Below are 19,636 nucleotides of genomic sequence, written 5' to 3'. Positions count from 1 at the left end.
TGTTTCCTACATGCTAGACGTGCAGATGACCCATAGTCCTTTTTCGGTCTTATGGTCCAGGCTTTGGCTCTTTTTACCCCCCCCAGGTCTACCTGAAAGAACCGGCAGCTTTTCAATCCCTTTTCCTCACCCACCTTCTGTCAGGGGCCTCTCTGGAGCCCCCATCCGTCTGTCTCCTGAGCAGTCTCGGGAACTGCTGTGGACGGGCGGTGCCAGGAGAACTGCAGGGTCTCTCCCCTTCTCCAGCTCCCTTGCGGCCCCGTCTGTGACATCACGGCCATGACCTCATAGCAGGAGGGCGTCTGTGTGGTCAGGGCTTGAGCAGCCCCCTGGCACTCTGTGGCGTGACTGCCGGGCTGGGCGCAGCTCCTGTTCTGGTGGCTGTGTGCTGTGGCAGGAGCGCTTCTGCAGGGAGCGGCTTGGAGCTTCTGGCTGAGCGGCTGTGCCCTGCGCAGGCAGAACGCCTGCGGCTGAAGGAGGGGCTGTTGCTTTCTCCCCAACATGAGGAGGAGAAACGCTCCCCCAAACTCACGGAGGGCATTGAGAGCCCTCTCAGGGAGGGGAGCTGGCAGGGACATGGGGCAGAGGTATGTGACTGGGAGGGTTTGTTCCTTCTGGGGGCCTCAGCTGGGGGGGTGGCACAGGCAGAGACTTAGGCAGGGCTGGTGGGGGATGCAGGGGAAGCTGACAAGGGCCATACGCAGAGCAGCAGCTGTGGGGCTCGGGAAACTGGCTGAAAGCCCTTCAGACACCCGGGGCCCAGCCCTGCGGTGCTGCTGCTGGCGCCGGCTCAGGGTCCTGGCCAGGGGGACATGGGACATCCTGCTGTTTCCCTGCACGAGCTGTCTCTGGCTGCTGGCACTGTGCAGGTGTGTCTGGGCAACCTCCAGCAGAGCTGCGCGAGAGCTCAGCCTCCTCCTTGCCTGGTCTCTGCTGGGGAGAGCAGCCCCGAGGGCATTTTGGGGAGGGCTCTGGCCCTCTGTCACGTGCTGCAGGGGCCTCAGGAAGAAGAGGGCGCTTTGGAGGAGGGCAGCCTGTGCCCCCTCGCTGAATGCCATGGGGCTGCTGGGGTGCCCACTCAAGGACAGGGTGGTGCAGCAGGGCCTGGTGGGCAGTGCAGGACGGGGTGGAGGTGGCTGTGCTGCCTTTCTGCTGCTTTCCTTTCCCACAACGATGGGGCCGCGTCCCGGGAGCCTGGCAGGGGCTGGCCTGCTGGAAAGCAGCATTGTGGAGAAGGACCTGGGAGGTTACCCTGCCCCTCTGTTCGGCCCTGGTGAGGCTGTATCTGGAGCACTGCGTCCAGTTCTGGGCTCCCCTGTTTAAGACAGACAAGGAATTACTGGAGGGAGTCCAGTGGTGGGCTACGAAGACTATTAGGGAGATTCTTTCTTACAAGGAAAGAGTGAGAGAGCTGGGTCTGTTCAGCTTGGAGAAGAGAAGCCTGAGAGGGGTCTTATCAATGCTTATAAATATGCCAAGGGTGGGTGTCAAGACGATGGCACCAGACTCTTTTCAGTGGTGCCCAGCAATAGGATGAGGGGCAAGAGGCACAGACTGAAGCACAGGAGGTTCCCCCTAAACAGGAGGAGAAATGTCTGTACTTTGAGGGTGACAGAGCACTGTCCGGACAGGTTGTGGAGTCTCCTTCTCTGGAGACATTCAAAGCCCTCCTGGACACATTCCTGTGTGGTCTGCTCTAGCTGAACCTGCTTTAGCAGGTGGCTTGGACTAGATGATCTCCAGAGGTCCCTTAAAACCACAGCCATTCTATGATTCCGTGATTCACAAGGCCTCTCTTCGGTCCAGATCCTTTGTGCTGGCAGCTCCCGCCCCTCTCAGGTCGCATGGCACGCAGACTGCACAACAGGGCTCTACCTCTTTCCTCCCCCAGGTCCACCCATTCTCAAGTGGCCCAGGGCATGAGCCAGCAAGAACCTGCCTGCTGCAGGGCCAGCTCTCAAGAAGATGAGAGTAAGTTCAACGCTGCTTCGTTCTGCATAGTCCCCTGGGATGCAACCGCAGAGCTCCCTCTGCACCAGAGGTGGAGGAGATGGTGCTGGCTGGAGCCCACCGGAGAGGGGACTGCGGGCTGCCCTGCTCTGGGCATGACTCTGCCCAACAAGTATTTGCCAGGATCTTGAATCAAAAGGGGAGGGCAAGCTCTCACAGGCCACTGGCCTCTGACCACAGGCTGGACGGCTTTCTCAGGAAAGACGCCCGAGCATCTCCCATTCCCTCCTGCCTCCCCTGGCTATGCTGGGGCCTGATGCTGCATGTGCTAGCGAGGGCTGAGGAGAAGAGGCTGCCTGTCACCCCACAATCGGGGCTTGGCCCAACAGCCCTGCAGAGCCAGCGCCATCCTCCTCTGAGGAAGGCCCGGGGCCATCTCAGCTACACGCCTGTGACACAGCTGAGTGCTGTCTCCATGTCCTTGCGGGATCCTCTGGCTACCATGGGCTACACCCACCTGGTGGGAGCCCGGAGGCCAAAGCCTCGTGCCACCTCCTTCCCCGGATAAGCCATCAGTGCCCTGCCTGCGAGGGGATCCTGCCCAGCCCTCGGTCCTTTGCTCCCAGGGGTGCACCCAGCTGCCCCCTCCCCAGGGGAAAGCCTCGGCCCTGCCCTTGCCACTGCCCTGGACAGGGAGCATGTGGGACCAGTGCCCACCTCCCCGAGGGTCTGACCTGTGTCCCACCAGGTGTCCTCCAGAAGGGTCCTCAGGCTTTTCTCTGGTTTCTTTGCCAGGCTTGGTCTTGATCGCTTCTGGCAGCTTGGCACTGGCCCTGGTGTCCCTTCAGCGGTACCTCAGCACCTGCGTCTCTACCGTGTGAGTACGGCACGTGTCCAGTGCGGACATGGAAGGGGGTGTTGCTAAGTCAGGGGGAGGCTGGTGGTTCTCTGCACCAGGTGAGCGTGGCTCCTGCTGGCAGCAGGTCAAGTGCTGCCAGGGCTGGGCGGCTGCTTGGAAAGTAACGAGAGCAAAATCCTTCGGCAGCGCCAGTCGGCACACGTGTCAGTGTCTGAAACTTCCGCACCAGGAGGGTGCAGCGGAGCGCTCAGGGTGAGGGCTGAGCCTCTGCAAAAGGCTTTGTTGCGGCCTCGACCAGCCTCTGGCTTGGGGAAGAATGGGCAGATAGAAACTGTGCTCCTTTTGAAAGGGGCTGCTGAGTCAGCTTTTGTGTCAGCAAGCTGACCTCCAGAATTGATGCTTCTCAGCTTGCCAGTGAGAATGTCCCAGACAGAGTCTGCTCCAGTCCCTGAGCACCAGTATCACCAGGACTCCCTCTTTTTCAGGAAGGAGATGGTCCAGACCAGGAGCGGGCTCTTGATGATCTTCTGCTTCATCTGTGTAGCTGCTACTGGTGAATATTCACCCGCTGCTCGGGGCAGCACAGATGCATGGGCTGCAAGCCTCAGCCTGAGGGAGAGGCGCTGGAACGCCTGTGGGGACCCTCCAGCCTGCCGCCTCTGCAGCTCCAGGAGCTCCGCACACACAGACCCCAGTCAGCCCAAGGGCCACTGCTAGGATATGCAGCCGGCAGGACCCTTTCAGGCAGACATCCCTGCTGTTGGGCAGCTTTCCTTTGTGGACGGGCTGTGCAGAAGCTGCCACGGCCCAAGGGAAGCACTTGCTTAGCCCGCAAGCCTGCAAGGGGAGGCTGTATGGACTTCCAGCCTGGCTGGCATGATCGGGGGGTGCGTGAGAGAGGCAGATGTGCAGAGGCAGCGGGAGGGAACAGCCTGCGCTGCTGTGAAGGGGAGCTTGAAGAAGGTCCTACTCCTTCACAGAAACCAGTGCCAGGTGTCCAGCCCATGCCGGGACAGGCTCCGCTCCCACGCCGCTGTGCAGATAGAGGAAACAGAGACGGTGACAGGCAGGGCCAGAGCTGAGCATTGCTGGGGGCGTGGAGCTCAGCTGAAGGGAGGGTCCTCGGTGGTGCTGTGCGGGGGGAGGGACCGAGAGGTGTCTGTCTCACAGCCCATGGAGCCAGATGTTGGTGCTCACTACAGCAGTGAGAAAACCTCTCGGCAGACCTCTTGCCACCCTGGTGTGGGAGGAGATGGCAAGACTGGGGAGGTCATTAGAAACGCTAGTAAAAACACTCTTGGTGATGTGAATTACAGCTGGTGCCTTCTGCGGGACCTCGCTGCCAATGTGGATGCTGTGGGCAAAGGATGTGCCACAGGTCGGTGAATGTTCCTGTGGGACAAGGAAGTCCCGCAGAGGAGCACTGCTGGTGGCGGCTGGGTAAAGTGCCGAATCCTCCGGCTCCAGGGCACAAGCCAAAGCAGCAGCAGCAGCTTCTGCGGTGCCTCCCTAGAGCTTCCTTGGGCTCTGGAAAGCCCCAGCACCTCTGGGACTCAAGCAGAGAACCTCTCCTTTTCAGGTGCTGCTGGAGAAGCCTGTGGGCGAGCTGAAGTTCCTGCGGTAAGAGCCCTCTCCTGGCTCGCTGCTCATCTGGTGGGGGAGCAGGACCTGGCCTCGTGCTGTTTGTGCTCCATGTGTAGCACGGGGGGCTCAGGCTTTTCCCTCTCTCTTCGCCTGTTGCATAAGCTGGAGAGGAAGGGGAGCACCTGCAAAGCAGGGCAAGGAAAGGGGCCTGGAGCCCCTGTGTCTCTGCTCTGTGCCTCTGAGCCTGGAGGCTCTGGCAGGGGCTGGGCAGCTCCCTGACAAGATCTGCTCTGCCGGCATTTGCAGGAACTCGCTCGCTCTGCTGAGGGAACAAGCTCAGGAGGTGCAACAGCTGAAGAAGGATCTGACCCGCCTGACTGCTGAGATGAGCTCCTTGAAGACGGTGATGCTGTGCTTTGTGAAAGAGGGCGCGGATGAGCAGGGCCCCGCACGGGGTGCCTTGTGGGGATGCTGTGGGGTTTTCCTTCTGTGCCCAGCCAGCCAGCCTTCACCAAGTGTTGCTGCTCTGCTCTAAAGTCCCCTCCTCTGGCCAAGTTTAACTGGCAGTGGAGGACTGCTGATGTCCTGCTACTGAGGTGCTGAGGCCTCTGGTGGTACTGGTCTGAGCCCAGAGAGCAGTGAGACACAAGTGGCCTCCCAGGAGCATCCAGCCCTGGCAGGTCTGAGCCCATCTGCAGGCTGAGCTGGGCAGCGTGGAGGTGGAGACGAGGCTGTGGGGCCCAGACCCATACCCCTGCTATGGCTGCGGACACGAATGCTCTTCCCGAGCCCTGACTCTGCTCAACAGAGGCTCTGTGCCAGGACTCCGTGGTCACACTGAATGGCCCGCTGACGTGTTTGTCTCCCGTGTTCATTTCTGTCTTTCCCAGGAAATAGAGGACTTGAGAATGGCCATGTCTGCTATGCCTGTGGAAGAGAGTGTCCAGATGTCTGCCTGGGCTCTGAAAAGCACAGGTGTGGATGTGGGCAGACCGATCTCGTAGCACTGAGCTCCTGCTTAGCCCTCCCCAAAGGAGGCTGCGGTGCAGACAGTGCCCTCCAAGGCAGGGCAGATGAGATGGAATCACAGGGCCCAAGAGCACGCCTGCGGCAGAGTGCCTGTCCTGCCCTTCGGCCCCTCACAGGTGCCCCGCCATGCCCCTGACAGCACTTCTGTGCTTTCCCTCTCTGCTGAGCTTTCCTGGGCACTGAGAAGCCAGTAGTCAGGTCATCGTTTGCTGTCTGCATATCGGGTGGCATCAGCTTGGGCCCCCTGCTCTTCCCATGGGGGCTTGCAGGCTCCCAGCTCCCGCAAACCTTCTCCTCGTGCGGCCATGAGGGAGACGTTCTCACCGGGCACGGGGATCCCTTCCTTGCCTGCATCTGCTCTGAGGGCACGGGGCTGGCAGGCAGCCTTAGATATACCCCCCATCCACCAGCCTGGGGCCTCTGACAGTCAGCTGCTCTCTTCTTCCTTCAGGGGTCACCATCGACCTGCAGAGATCACACAGGAGCATTACATGGTCCTGCAGGCTGTTTTGGTTCCTTTGTGATCTGCGGCCTCTGGAGACCTTTATGCAGGTATGGGAGCAGAAATCATCGGTGCCTGTTTTGTTCCTCCTGCTAAGGCTGAGGGCAAGCCCCAGGGTGTCCCCCCTCAGGCCAGTGGTGTTGCTGAAGCCCGTGGCACTGGTCAGGTGCCAGATACCCGAGATCTCACAGGGAGCTTGGCTTGCTAGAAACCAGCAGCTTCCCCCAGGAAAGGGATGAATGGGGCTGAGCTGAGCTGAGCTGCTGCTTCCTGACCACCGTACCTGGTCACCGCCAGGGGAAGGAACTTGTCAGATCTGGGTGATTTGAATGAGACGCTGAGTGCACCCTCTGTAAGTTTGCAGATGACACCAAGTTGCTGGGGGTGTCAGTCTGCCGGAGGGTAGGAAGGCCATACAGAGGGATCTGGACTGGCTGGAAAGTTGAGCTGAGACCAGTTATTGTAAGGTTCAACAAGGCCAAACGCTGGGTCCTGCACTTGGGGCACAACAACCCCAGGCAGTGCTACAGGCGCAGGGAGAGTGGCTGGAAAGCTGCCTGGAGGAAAAGGACCTGGGGGTGTTGACTGACAGCCGGCTGAACATGAGCCAGCAATGTGTCTAGGTGGCCAAAAAGACCAAGAGCATCCTGGTTTGTATCAGGAATAGCGTGGTCAGCAGGACTAGAGAAGTGACTTGCTGCTGGTGAGGCCCCACCTTGAATCCTGTATTCAGTTTGGGGCCCCTCACTACATGAACGACATGGAGGTGCTGGAGAGAGCTCAGAGAAGGGCAATGAATCTGGTGAGGGGTCTGGAGCACAAGTCTGATGAGGAGTGGCTGAGAGAACTGGGGCTGTTTAGCCTGGAGAAAAGGAGGCTGAGGAGAGACCTCACTGCTGTACGGAAATGGGCTTCGCTAGCGGTTAATGTTCGAAGAGGAGACAGAAGACTAAGCCAAAAAAAGAAACTTTATTTGAAGAAAGGGGGAGTCCATAGGAGTCCCTATGGGGACGCTCAAAACTGTGGGAAGACACAGTCCTCTGTTTATCTAATCCCTGGCCGCAGGCGATCCATCCTCCTTTCCCCACCGGCCAAAGTACCCGGAGGCTACAAACTTTCCCAACTGCCTTTCATATTCCCCCAGCAACATTCCCTGTTAACTGATGGGTTAAACCTGTCTGTTGCACTCCTTTTGTAAAGACGTGGGATTGCTGTTCCCTTCACCAACCGCTGCCATTGCCCTGTGCTTTCAGCCGGACATTTCCCCAGGCTACTGCTGGCCCTTCCAAGCGTCGGGGAGCCAAGTGGTCATTACGTTGCCCGCACAAGTCCAACCAACCGCGATCACTGTGCAGCACCCCTTGAAGAAGTCCTCTGCACTCGGGGACATCAGCAGTGCCCCTCGAGATTTCACCGTCTCTGTAAGTCTCTGCTGGGCACCTGGGGCTGGGACCTGGTGCTGGAGAGAAGCCAGAAGGGGGACTTGCAGGTCGCTCTGAATCTCTGCAGAGATTCCTGGTCTCTCCCAAGCACAGCTGTGCTCTGAGGGGACATTTCAGGGCATGTCCAGGGTGGTGTCCTCCCATCTGAAGACTTGCTCCGTGGGTTTTGGCCCAACACCTCGGCCCTACCGCATCCTGTTCCAGACTGTGCTGGAGCCGCGGGAGAGGAGAGGGGTCGGGGGCCCGGATGTGGCACGTGTGTTGCCTCATGGCCGAGCTGAGCCTGACTGCTCCCCTGTGCTTCACCTGCCAGGGACTGGATGAGGAAGGAAAAGAGGAGACTCTGCTGGGGACATTCGGCTATGACATCAAGAAAGCGCCGGCCCAGACCTTCCCTCTGCAGGTGTGGGATGTGTGTTAGGGCACGAGGCCAGGGCAGAAATGCAGGTTGGCCAGCAATTCAGTGGCAGGAGGGGCGTGGATAGTCCCTGCCAGGGCAGGGGCTCAACCCTGGCCAAGAGAGACATGGCGGGCTTTGGAGGGCTGGGCAGCACTCAGCAAGGGCAGCAGAAGTAGGGCGAGACTCAGGTCGGCCCCACGACCACGCAGGTCCCCAGAGCTCCTGCCTATGCCTACTGCTCCTGGCAGAGCCAGCCAGGGTCGTGCCACCCCACCTGTGCCGCGTGCTGCCCTGAAACCCAAGTGTCAGGTGGCAACAGCCAACAGGCAGCACCACAGGGATGCTCCGCACACGGGGCGGGGTGGCCAGTGTCCCCAGGCCTGGGCTGTGCTGGGGAGGAGGTGGAGGAGCTGCTGGGTGCTGCCACAGCCCATGTGCAGGAGCACTCCCTGGCCACTCTGCCAGCACAGACACCCCAGCAGTAAAGGGAAGGGGTGGTGGGACAGGCACTGAGCCCCAGCCAGACAGGTGGTGGCAGCCACGATACCCAACGCCTTGCCCCAGCAGCAGGACTTTCCCCAGGCTCCCTTTCCGCCCCAGGCCCAGCAAGCCTCAGGTTTCCAGAAGGTCCGGCCTGCTCTCTGAGGCTGGGCATTTGCTCTGCAGAGGCAGAGAGGGCCTGGTCGGGAGAAGGGCAGGACAGAGATGCTGTCCCATCAGCCAGGGCGGGAGCTGCAAGGGCCAGGCTGGCAGGGGACGACACGCAGGGCCTCCTGACGCCCTGGCACTGACCTGGCTTTTTGCCGCGTTTGCTTTGCAGAGTGAGCTTCCCAGAGCCTTTCAGCGCATCAGGCTTCTCATACAGAGCAACTGGGGGAAGTCACGCTACACCTGCATTTATCGAGTGCAGGTTCATGGGAAGGTAAAGGAAATGAACACCATTGGCCAGGCATGAGGAGACAGTCTGTCGTGAAAATAAAAAGCCTGAAGTAGAGGATCCCGGCTGTTAGTCTGGAGCAGAGCAATGTGGTTTCACAGGCCCCCTCAAAGGCCACATGGGGTGTAGACATAGTCGGTGTTGGAAGGGACTTCTGGAGATCATCTATTCCAACCCACCTGCTAAAGCAGGTTCACCAGAGCAGATCACACAGGAACGTGTCCAGGAGGGTCTTGAATGTCTCCAGAGAAAGCGACTCCAACGACCTCTCGGGGGAGCCTGTTCCAGGGCTCAGGCACCCTCAAAGTAAAGAAGGGTTTTCTCATATTCAGGTGGAACCTTCTATGCTTCAGTCTGTGCCTGTTGCCCTGTGCCCACCTGGGGACCTGAACATCGTTGACTCACAGTCAACCTGTAGTTGACCAGAACTCCCAGGTCCTTCTCTGTAGTGCTGCTTCCCAGCAGGTCTGCCCCTGACCTGTACTGGTGCCTGGGGTTGTTCCTCCCCAGGTGCAGGATCCTACACTTGCTCTTCATAAATTTCTGTTAATGGAGAATGTCTCATCTTTCCTTATTCCTTTCTGTTTCTCCTCCCTACTTTGTTTCTTTGTTATATAGAATCCCACTGTATCTGTTATTTTTTGAGCGGCAGAGGAACACGCAGGTCGACTCAATATGAGTGATGAAGCATAGTTTGATTTATTAGCCCGAACAGCATATGCTTACACAGTTCACGATCATTATGCATGCCTGTCACCTACTAATTGGCTTAAGCTCTAACAGTCACATTGGCATGGTCCTCCTACTTGCAGTTACTAGCCATGCTTGTTCTACATTCCTGTGCTCTTGCTTCTCCCAAGCTGTTTATGAGACTCTGCCAAGGTCGCAGTGTCCTTGCTGATCTTGCTGAAACAGTCAGCGGTTCCCCCTGCGGCCTAGTCTTGCTACTTATGCTAAGGCCTTCAGAACAGGCTCTGCTCGTACAACTGCTCTGCAGACCCATGCCCCTTATTTTTAAGCCATTCTCCAACATCATTTCATTCCCTACCAATTTCCTGTTAACCATACTCATCCACACTCTTGTTTAATTGTTTTCAGTGTTTGTTAAACGTAGACACAAATACTGACATGTTGACATATCATCACTGCCTAAAGGGGGCCACCTCTATCCTTTAGCTAATCGGTATTCTGGCCATGTGAAATAACAGTAATTTACCATAAGTTCGTTAGTTATGATCCTCCCTGATGGGCTATCTGGAGGTATTGTCGGACCATCCCCTCCCATATTCATCTTTTTCCCTTTTCTCTTAGAACCTCCCATAATTATGATTGTGACTACAAATACCCCAATAGGTCACAGGAGTGAAGCTTCTTTTCACTTGTTGTGAGCATTGTTATATTGGAAAAAAAAGAACAACCAAAGACAGTTTGTCAGAAGCTAAACCCCCTTGCGTTGCAGTTTTAGCTTTAGTGTCACTGGGGGCTGCGTGGGGCTAGGCTGAGCCCCTGCGTGGTGCCCAACTGTTTCTTCAGGGAGGCACAGCCACCCAGTGCCGCTCCCCTGTTAGCGCTCCGCCGCGTCCCTTCAGCCAACGCCGCACGCTCGCGGCTTCCCGCCGCCGCCTCCGCTTTTTCCCGCCACGACTGCTTGTGCCGCGCGGCTCTTTGTGCGCATGCGCGGGTTGCCGTAGCGCCCGGGCCGGTCACAAGGCGCTTGTCGCCGCCCAGCGACCCAGACAGAGGCGGCAGCGAGAGATCGGCAGCCGCTGCAGCACAGGAGAGGCCGGGCCCGCACCCCCACCCACTGCCGAGAGGTTCCCCCAAAGCCGCCCGGGGGCTCAGACTCCACACACGTTGCTGCACAGGCGGCAACATAAATCCCACATACACATGTAAGGAACGGTGAACGAAGGAATGTTGTTTTTATGAAGCTGGGGACCTGGTGCCCGACCCCAGTGTGGGGCAAGGACTGAAGAGACTTCAGGCTCTAAATCCTTGATGTAGAACAAAGTATCTTCAAACTAATTCCAGAATGCAGACCGATTAATGTCTTTAATGTGGGGAGACTTGTTTAGATCACAAAAGGGCATATAGTTGGTACAGTAGGAGGTTGCGGTGTCGAGTTCTTTGCAGATACGGAAGCTGCCCTGTCCCTTTTAAATTTTACCTTAAAAAGATCTTAGACATAAGGTACCGTTGTAATAAAAGGGGTAGCAGGAGGAAGGAGAGAGAATTCTGAACAAACTCCTGTTCGTGACAACAGGAATTAGAAGCGTGTGGGGAAGGTTTATATTAGTGCAAGATTTACGAGAAAAATGATAATAATTTGTGCTAAAAAAAGATGGTTAAGTGGAAAATTCTGCTAAGCTGCAGAAACTACTCATGTTGACCAAATAAAGCATGGCACCTGTTTAATTTAGAAAGGTGGTTACAGTTGGTTGTTGGGCAAACTGTTGTGAGGGGGGACACTGAGGAAGAAGAAACTCTTTGACAACCAGTGAGGAAGAGCGAATAGCCCTAGTAACAACCAGCCACGGGGTCTGATGCAAGAAGAACTAGCCGAGGCAATAAAAAGAGTTCATCAGACACCTGAGGCGTGCACGTTGGCAGAGCGCACTCCCCCTGCACTCAGAGCTGTTTAGCTTATGCTCCTGTTAATCAGGTGGACATAATAAAAGATTTGTTTGCTTAAAGCATGAGTGATTGGAAATTTATAACAGATTCCCCAGATTATTTATTAGAGAGAGACCTTTTCGAGGCTCTGGGTGCGGAAACACCATTATTGCATGGGGGGTCACAAGGAGAAAATTTGAAAGAGATAGTATGCCCTGGAAGTTTGTGTTGGTTTTGGCTGGGGTGGAGTTGATTTCCTTTATGGTAGCTAGTATGGGACTGTGTTGTGGATTTATGCTAAAACCAGCGTTGATAATCCAGAGGTGTTTTGCCGAGCAATGCTTGCGTGGAGTGCAGGCCAGTTCTGCCTCTCGTGCGGTCACACCAGCAGGTGGGCTGGGGGGAAGCGACAACCAGTGTCACACTTACCAAAGCTCTTAGAATCCAGGGTATCAAGGTTGGCCGGTGTGTGCAAGCTGCAGCAGCAACCGCTTTTCTGGTGGAAGAAAGCAGGGGGTTAACCTCTGGAGAAACTTTAGTGGTGAGCAACCCCCGTCAAGCAAAACTGATCCTGACCCAAAAGGCTGGGAACTGGCTAGCTGACTCAAGAATCTTGAAGTATGAAGCTTTATTAATTGAAAAAGATTATTTGATCTTAACAACAGAATCATATCTGAGCCCTGCTACTTTACCTATGGAGAGGTGACAATGAAGATCAAGATCTAGAGCATGTTTGTTTAGACTTTAGCTAGAATACCAAACTAAAGTCAGACTTGATTTGAGAGACATACCCCTACGTGCAGGGCTGCACCCCTTCATAGAGGGGTCTTCAATGGTAATTCAGGGGAAAGACGCAACGGGTGTTCCGTCATTGAAGGTGTGAGTGGTGAAACAAGGGAAACGAGAAGGTTGCCTAATAACCGCTCAGCTCAAACATGCGAGCTATATGCTCTCAATCAGGCATTGTGTGTGTTAGGAGGAAAAGAAGGTACCATTTATACTGATTCTAGATATGCATTTGAAGTAGTGCACACCATTGGGAAAAACTGGGAAGAACGGGGTCTAATTAATAGCAAAGGGAAATAATTGTTTCATGAAGAACTAGTTGGACAAGTGTTACATAACCTGATGTCACCAATAGAGGTGGCTGTAGGACACATTAATGGACATCAGATGGAAAACTCCTTTTGCGCCAGGGGAAATCAGCAGGTGAAACATCCTCAAAACCTGAAGTAAGGTCCTGACCCTTCAAGAAATTCCAGTCTTCAATGAAAAAGGAATAGAAGTCCTCCGAGAATTAGGAGCCAGGGAACAGAATGGGAAATGGGTACGCCCAGATGGTAGAGAAATGTTAAATAAGCAAACCATGAGGGAGGTATTAGCAATTTTACATCAGGGGAGTCATTGGGGAACACCAGCAATGTGTGACATAGTATTACGAAAATATGGGTGTACTGGAATTTATACTATAGCCAAGCAAATTTGTGAAATATGTGTGTTTTTTTAAAAAAGTAAATTAAAAGACACTTAGAAAGCAGCCTGCAGGAGGGTGGAGTCCAAGTTTATGACCCTTTCAGCATATTCAAGTTGATTTCAAAGAATTACCTGCAGTTGTTCGAATTAAATATTTACTAGTGTTGGTAGATCACCTTACTGGGTGGGTAGAAGCTCTCCCTCTGAGCACTGCCATGGCAGCAGTGGTAGCAGAAGTGTTTCTAGAACAAATTATTCCTAGATAGGGAATAGTGAAAAATATAGACTCAGATCAAGGGGGACCTTTTACTTCCAGGGTACTGCAAAGACTAAAGGACAGTTTGGAGATATCTTGGGATTTTCATTCCCCCTGGCATCCCCTGTCATCTCGAAAAGCAGAAAGGATGAACCAGACCTTAAAGAGGCAATTGTCAAAATTAGTATTGGAAACTAAGTTATCCTGGAGTAGGTGTCTACCTTTAGCCTTGTTGAGAATCAGAACTGCTTCTCACAAGCATATAGGAATTTCACCTTGTGAAATGCTCTTTGGGTACCATACCTGGGCAGAAATGATGATGGACCCCACAGTTTGAAACTAAGGATATGTTTCTCAAAAACCGTATACTCAGGTTGTCTTCTATCTTCTCTCAGGCACCAGAGACTTCTCATTCAAACTCTGCCATTAGTTTGTAGCTCACAAGTTTCAGCCTGGAAACGGGGTCCTGGTCTAATCCTGGGAGAAAACAAAGCTTCAGGCACATTGGGAAGGAACATTTCAAGTTGCACTGATCACCAAGACAGCGGTACAACCAGCTGAGAAAGGGTGGATTCATTACACATGGATCATACGGCCAGTTGAACCTCCAAAGGACAATGACGAGTGGCAAGTACGGACAACTGACGCTTCCCTTCGACTGAAGATACAGAGATAAAAATGAAATAGAACGTCTGGGGATTATTGATCCTGTATTATGTAGAATTTACAAATAGGTTACTCATCATTAACATGACTGAAACTGAAGGTTCCCTAACAGTTGAAGTAGAAGCTTGCCAGATCCTTTATTGTGCGGATGTACAGAGCCAAAGACAATTGAGTTATGAAAACAAAGACGTGTCCAGGGGAACTGAGCTGCTCTAAGGATGATTTAAATAAGTGCATAGTTTTTGTTGCTGTCTCTCTTTGCCACTCCCGGTACAGTGTTTTCTGGACCACAGAGTTTAGGGGATGGACAGTGAGCAATGAACCATTACAGAGTTGAAAAGAAAAATTATGCTATCTAGAGGACAATCTCTCCCAGGATGTGAGTCCCTGCAGTGCAGCCCATTGCTAATTACAATACAGGGAGTAGTAAGTGGGGTTTACGAATCATGAACAGACATTAGTGGCAAAGATGCCCTAGGAAGGTTCAAAATGTAAGTGTTAAAGAACAATAGTAATGAAGAACTAACAAAATTACTGATTCAAAAAACTCAAAGTAGGGCAGTGGGTCCTGCCAAGTGACCCTAAAGTGGTCACTGTTGTAGAAATGCCAGATGTAAGAGAAACCTTTGAAGTAGGAACAGGATATGGAGATACAAACACCCGGGTAGAATGGGCCAAATATACGGTGCAAAGCCTAAACAAGAGCAGTTGCTATGTGTGTGCACGAGGAAGGTCTGTATGGAGGAGCTGCTGGGTGCTGCCACAGCCCATGTGCAGGAGCACTCCCTGGCCACTCTGCCAGCACAGACGCCCCAGCAAAGGGAAGGGGTGGTGGGACAGGCACTGAGCCCCACCCAGACAGGCGGTGGCAGCCACGATACCCAACGCCTTGCCCCAGCAGCAGGACTTCCCCAGGCTCCATTTCCTGCCAAGGCTCATCAAGCCTCAGGTTTCCAGAAGGTCCGGCCTGCTCTGCAGAAGCCCAGGGGGCCTGGTCGGGAGAAGGGTAGGACAGAGATGCTGTCCCATCAACCAGGGCGGGAGCTGCAAGGGCCAGGCTGGCAGGGGACGACACGCAGGGCCTCCTGACGCCCTGGCACTGACCTGGCTTTTTGCCGCATTTGCTTTGCAGAGTGAGCTTCCCAGAGCCTTTCAGCGCATCAGGCTTCTCATACAGAGCAACTGGGGGAAGTCACGCTACACCTGCATTTATCGAGTGCAGGTTCATGGGAAGGTAAAGGAAATGAACACCATTGGCCAGGCATGAGGAGACAGTCTGTCGTGAAAATAAAAAGCCTGGAGCAGAGGAACCTGGCTATTAGTCTGGAGCAGAGCAATGTGGTTTCACAGGCCCCCTAAAAGGTCACATGGGGTGTAGACATGTTGGGGACCCTGGGCAGCCTGAGAGGTGCAGGAGACCTGCAGGGGGACTGGCAGTGTCCAGCATATGGCAAAGGAAAAATTCCTTGCACCATATGCCCAGGTGTGGCAGCCCCATGAAGGACCCTGCTCTGAGGAGCAGCTGGAGCCTGGGGGGCTCCTGGCCCGTTCTGCCTATCTGAATGACAATGGTGCCTTCACAGGCACAGCCGTCTGGCCTGGCACCCCTGCCCCTCTGGCCCAGCCGTGGGGGCCCTGTGGAAGCGCCACAGGTATGGTATGGTATGGTACAGTATGGTATGGTACGGTGTGGTACGGTATGGTGTGGTATTGTTTGGGGAATGTTTTTGTATGTTATTGCATGGTGTATGGTATGGTACAGTGTATAATATGTTATGGTATGATGTATGATATAGTATGGTATAGTATGGTGTGTTATGGGGTATGGTATGTCGTATTGTATGGGGCATGGTATGGTGTTTTGTATGGTATAGTGTATGGTAAGGTATCAAATTTTGTATGATATGATATGGTATGGTACGACATGCTCTGGTATGCTGTGGTATCCTAAGATATGGTATCGTACGATGTATGATATGGTATGGTTTGATGTATGGTATGGTATGGTGTGGTGTATGCTATGGTATGGTGTGTAGTATGGTATGATATGGTATGGTATGGTATGGTATGGTGTATGGTATGTTGTATGGAATGGTATGGTATGGGGTATGGTTTTGCATGTATGCAGTATGGTATAGGATGTAATGGTGTATGTTATGTTATGGTATATGGGATGGGATGGGATGGTGTATGGTGTATGGTGTATGGTGTGGTATGGTGTGGTGTGGTATGGTATGGTATGGTATGGTATGGTATGGTATGTGGTATGGTGTGCTATATTTTATTTTATGGTATGTTATGGTATGGTGTATGGCATGTTATGGTATGGGGTATGTTTTTTCCTGTAATTGTATGCGGTATGGTTTTGGATGATATGGCGTATGGTATGGTATGTTATGGTGTATGGGATGGGATGGAACGGGACAGGATGGGATGGCATGGGAATGGATGGGATGGCCTGTGGTACGGTATGGTACAGTATGATGTATGGTATGGTGTGGCATATGGTATGATATGGTATGGGGTATGGTTTTGTATGGTAGTGTATGGTTTATGGTACCTAACGGTATGGTATGGTACGGTATGGTACGGTACAGTACGGTACGGTACGGTACAGTACGGTACGGTACGCTATGGTATGGTATTGTTTGGGGCATGTTTTTGTTTGGTAATGTTGGTGTATGGTATGCTACAGTATATGATATAGTATGATAGGGTGTATGGTAAGGTATGGTATGGTGTATGGGATGGTGTTGTATATGGGATGGGATAGGATGGAATAGGGAATGGGATGGGGTAGGTGATGGGATGTGATGGGGGATGGCATGGGGCATGTGTTGGGATGGAGGATTGCATAGAGGCCTGTCCTTTTAAACATGCACATGACTATAGCACCCTTGACTCTGACGCCGTCAAACGTGGAAATAAGAGATAATGATGATCTTCCAAAAGCAAAAGAAGAGCCTTGACAAATGAATGGAAATGATAATAAAAGCCAGAGGTAGGAAGAGCTCATGAGACAGCACGGCCTATGCGGGGATCGACCCTGGGCTCCCCAAAGTCACGATCAGGGAGTCTGCAGACCTTCAGCCATCCAGGCACTACGATTCCTCCCTGAAAATCCCAACATCGTGCAGGGAAAGGCAGTTCCCAGCTGTGGGTGGCGATATATGGCCATTGGCAGTCCACGCTGACGGGTCCCACCACGCTCCCCCTTGCAGGAGACCTGCGCACCATGTCAGAGGTGGGGACAAGACACAGTCACAGACACAAATGGCAGGTGACCAAGCTAGGATGGCAGGGAAACATAGAAACAAAACTAATGAAAAAGTATCTTCTTTTTTTCTCCTGCTGTCAAGCACATGCAGGGTGGAAGGCCGGCTGGAGCATCACCAAGTGGTGGAGAGGGACATCAGCAAGCAACGGACTGTGACATCATGGAGCCACGGACTGTGACCTCGCGTCCCTCAGTGCTCATCTCCGGGCGTCAGCAGAGCCTGGCTCAGCCTGGCTGGTGCCTGGACTCCTGCCGAGCAGCCTGCGAGGTGTGGACGTCAGAGCGAGGCTTCTCGTGGTGCTGGGTGGTGCTTTGGGGGCTGCTGTCGGCAGCTCTCGCTCCCATCCCGGAGCCATCTCTGTGTTTGCCCGGCCCTGCCTGCTTCAGGCAGCCGGGCGCCGCGGCACACACTTGCTGCAGCGGAGGTGAGCTGTGCGGGAAACGTCCCGCGGGCTGGCTGTGGGGTGGGCGATGCGGCTGGTGGAGCGGGGAGGGTGTCCTTGTACAGGGGCCTGGGCATTCCTTCCTCCCCTCCCCTCCCCTGGCCTCCCCTGGCCTCCCCTCCCCTGGCCTCCCCTGGCCTCCCCTGGCCTCCCCTGGCCTCCCCTCCCCTCCCCTCCCCTCCCCTCCCCTCCCCTCCCCTCCCCTCCCCTCCCCTCCCCTCCCCTCCATGGGACGGCCCATGACCGTGGCCTCTCTCCTTTGGCAGTGCTCAACACCTTGGGCAGCACCAGCGCTGGCCAGGGGAAGCAGCTGCTCCTCCTCAGCTCTCCCCAAGCCGCTGCAGAGCACAAGCATGGCCAGCGAGACAGCGTGGAGCTGCCCCATCTGCCGCGATGCTCAGAAGGCCGTCGCCTTCGTGCAGCCCTGCCAGCACCAGTTCTGCCTGGGCTGCATCCTGCGCTGGGCTCGAAGGACATCTACTTGCCCACTCTGCAGAGGCCAGATGCAAGAGATCAAGTTTTCTGTGCGGGGAGACGACTACCTGTGTGTCACCATGTCCCCTGCACAGCCAAGCCTGGCCAGCATCCAGGCCAGCGCAGCTCCCAGACGCCCGGTCAGCAGCAGCCGCTCTTGGCCCCGCGGGGTCCCCTGTGTTCTTTGTGACGGGGACGCCGTTCCCGGGAGAGCAGGGGGCTGTGGAGACGGAGGACACGGCTGCCGTGGACGGGCTCCTGCCCCAGGTCTGGGCAGCGCTTTTCCGACGACACCAGCAGCTCCTGGAGCCCGTGCTGCCCTGGCTGAGTCTGGAGCTGCACGCCATCTATGAGGAGCAGTGGTGGCTGGCGGTGGCCACACAGAGGATCGTCCTGTATGCCCTGTGCTGCCACGGGCTGGACGAGGAGGCCCTGGTCCAGCGCATGGAGCCCCAGCTCCAGGACAATGCAGCACCGCTGGTGCGTGGCCTCATCCAGGTCATCGTGGAGCGGTGCGGCGAGGAGGCCTGGAGGCTGCTGTGTTCCTACGGGAACGAGGAGGACGACTACGGGCGCGCAGCCAGCCCCAGCCCCCCCAGCTCCCGGGTGGCGACTCCTGACCCCAGGCTGGCCCCCACCAGCCCTGCGGGCTCCGACGTGGAGGATGAAGCCAGCACGCCGGATGCCGCCCTGAGCAGGGCCCCCAGCTGCCTTCCATCTGCGCCCGGCCCTGCGCAGCGGGAGCAGCCCCAGGAGGAGCCGGGGCAAGCGGCGGGGGCAGGTCCCTCTGCCCAGGGCTGCAGCCGCAGCCCTTCCGCTGCCGACCAGGGCAGGGACCGCTCACCCGGGGGGCCCCGGCGCCCCCCAAAGAGGAGGAACCCCGCCCCCCAGGACTCTCCTCAGCCCCGCAAGAGGCGGCCCCGTCGACGGCGCTAGCGGGGCTGCAGCTTCCCTTGGCGGAAGAAAAAGCAAATAAACGTCTGTTTCTCTGACACATTCTCTGGCTGCTGCCTTCTTCCCCTTCTCCTGGTGCTGTTGCACTTGAGTACCCTGAGTGACGGTCATCCATAGAGATGAAACATCCGCTTCAGTCTCAGGGGCACAGAGCAGAAGAGGGTGTTTCCAAGAGTCTGGTTGGCGTGGTATAACTAGCAAGTTTAGCAGCAGACAGCACTTGAATAGGAAACTGCACATCTGCAAGGCATGAGGAGTCACCCCAAAAGCACAGACCAAGCAGAGAATCTTGAAACACCCTGCTCCTGAGCACACCTCTTTGGAAGGGAAGAAGAGAGAGAAATTTGCTGCAGAAGCATACGTCTTCTTCAGAGCAGAAGCGTGTGTCCACTTGTGAATGCGCCTGTTTGACAGTGTCCAGGTGTCCTCTGTTGACCTGCAGGAGAGGGACTCGCTGGCGAGAAAATGCGGCTTCATGTATTGGCTGCAGTGAGTGTCCCCACTGCGTCCCCTGTGCCCCGGGACCAGCTCCTGGGCAGCCACTGGGATGGGCTGGACGCCTGCTGCAACCGGTGGGGCTCACAAGCCAGGCTGCTGGCAAGCTGCTGGCCGGCTGTGGGCTTTGCAGCTGAGAAGTGCTCGGCGTCACTTTTCCCTGGGTCGGGGTGTTTTGCCAGGCTTGCGGAGTCTCATGTCCCAGCCTGCCCGAGGGAGCAATGAGAAACGGCCGGGGAGGAGGCCTGTGGGGCTCCTGGAAGGGTCTCAACCCCATATCAA

This window comes from Patagioenas fasciata, chromosome Z (assembly GCF_037038585.1).
Source record: "Patagioenas fasciata isolate bPatFas1 chromosome Z, bPatFas1.hap1, whole genome shotgun sequence".
Lineage (NCBI taxonomy): Eukaryota > Metazoa > Chordata > Aves > Columbiformes > Columbidae > Patagioenas > Patagioenas fasciata.
This window is presented reverse-complemented; position numbering follows the sequence as displayed.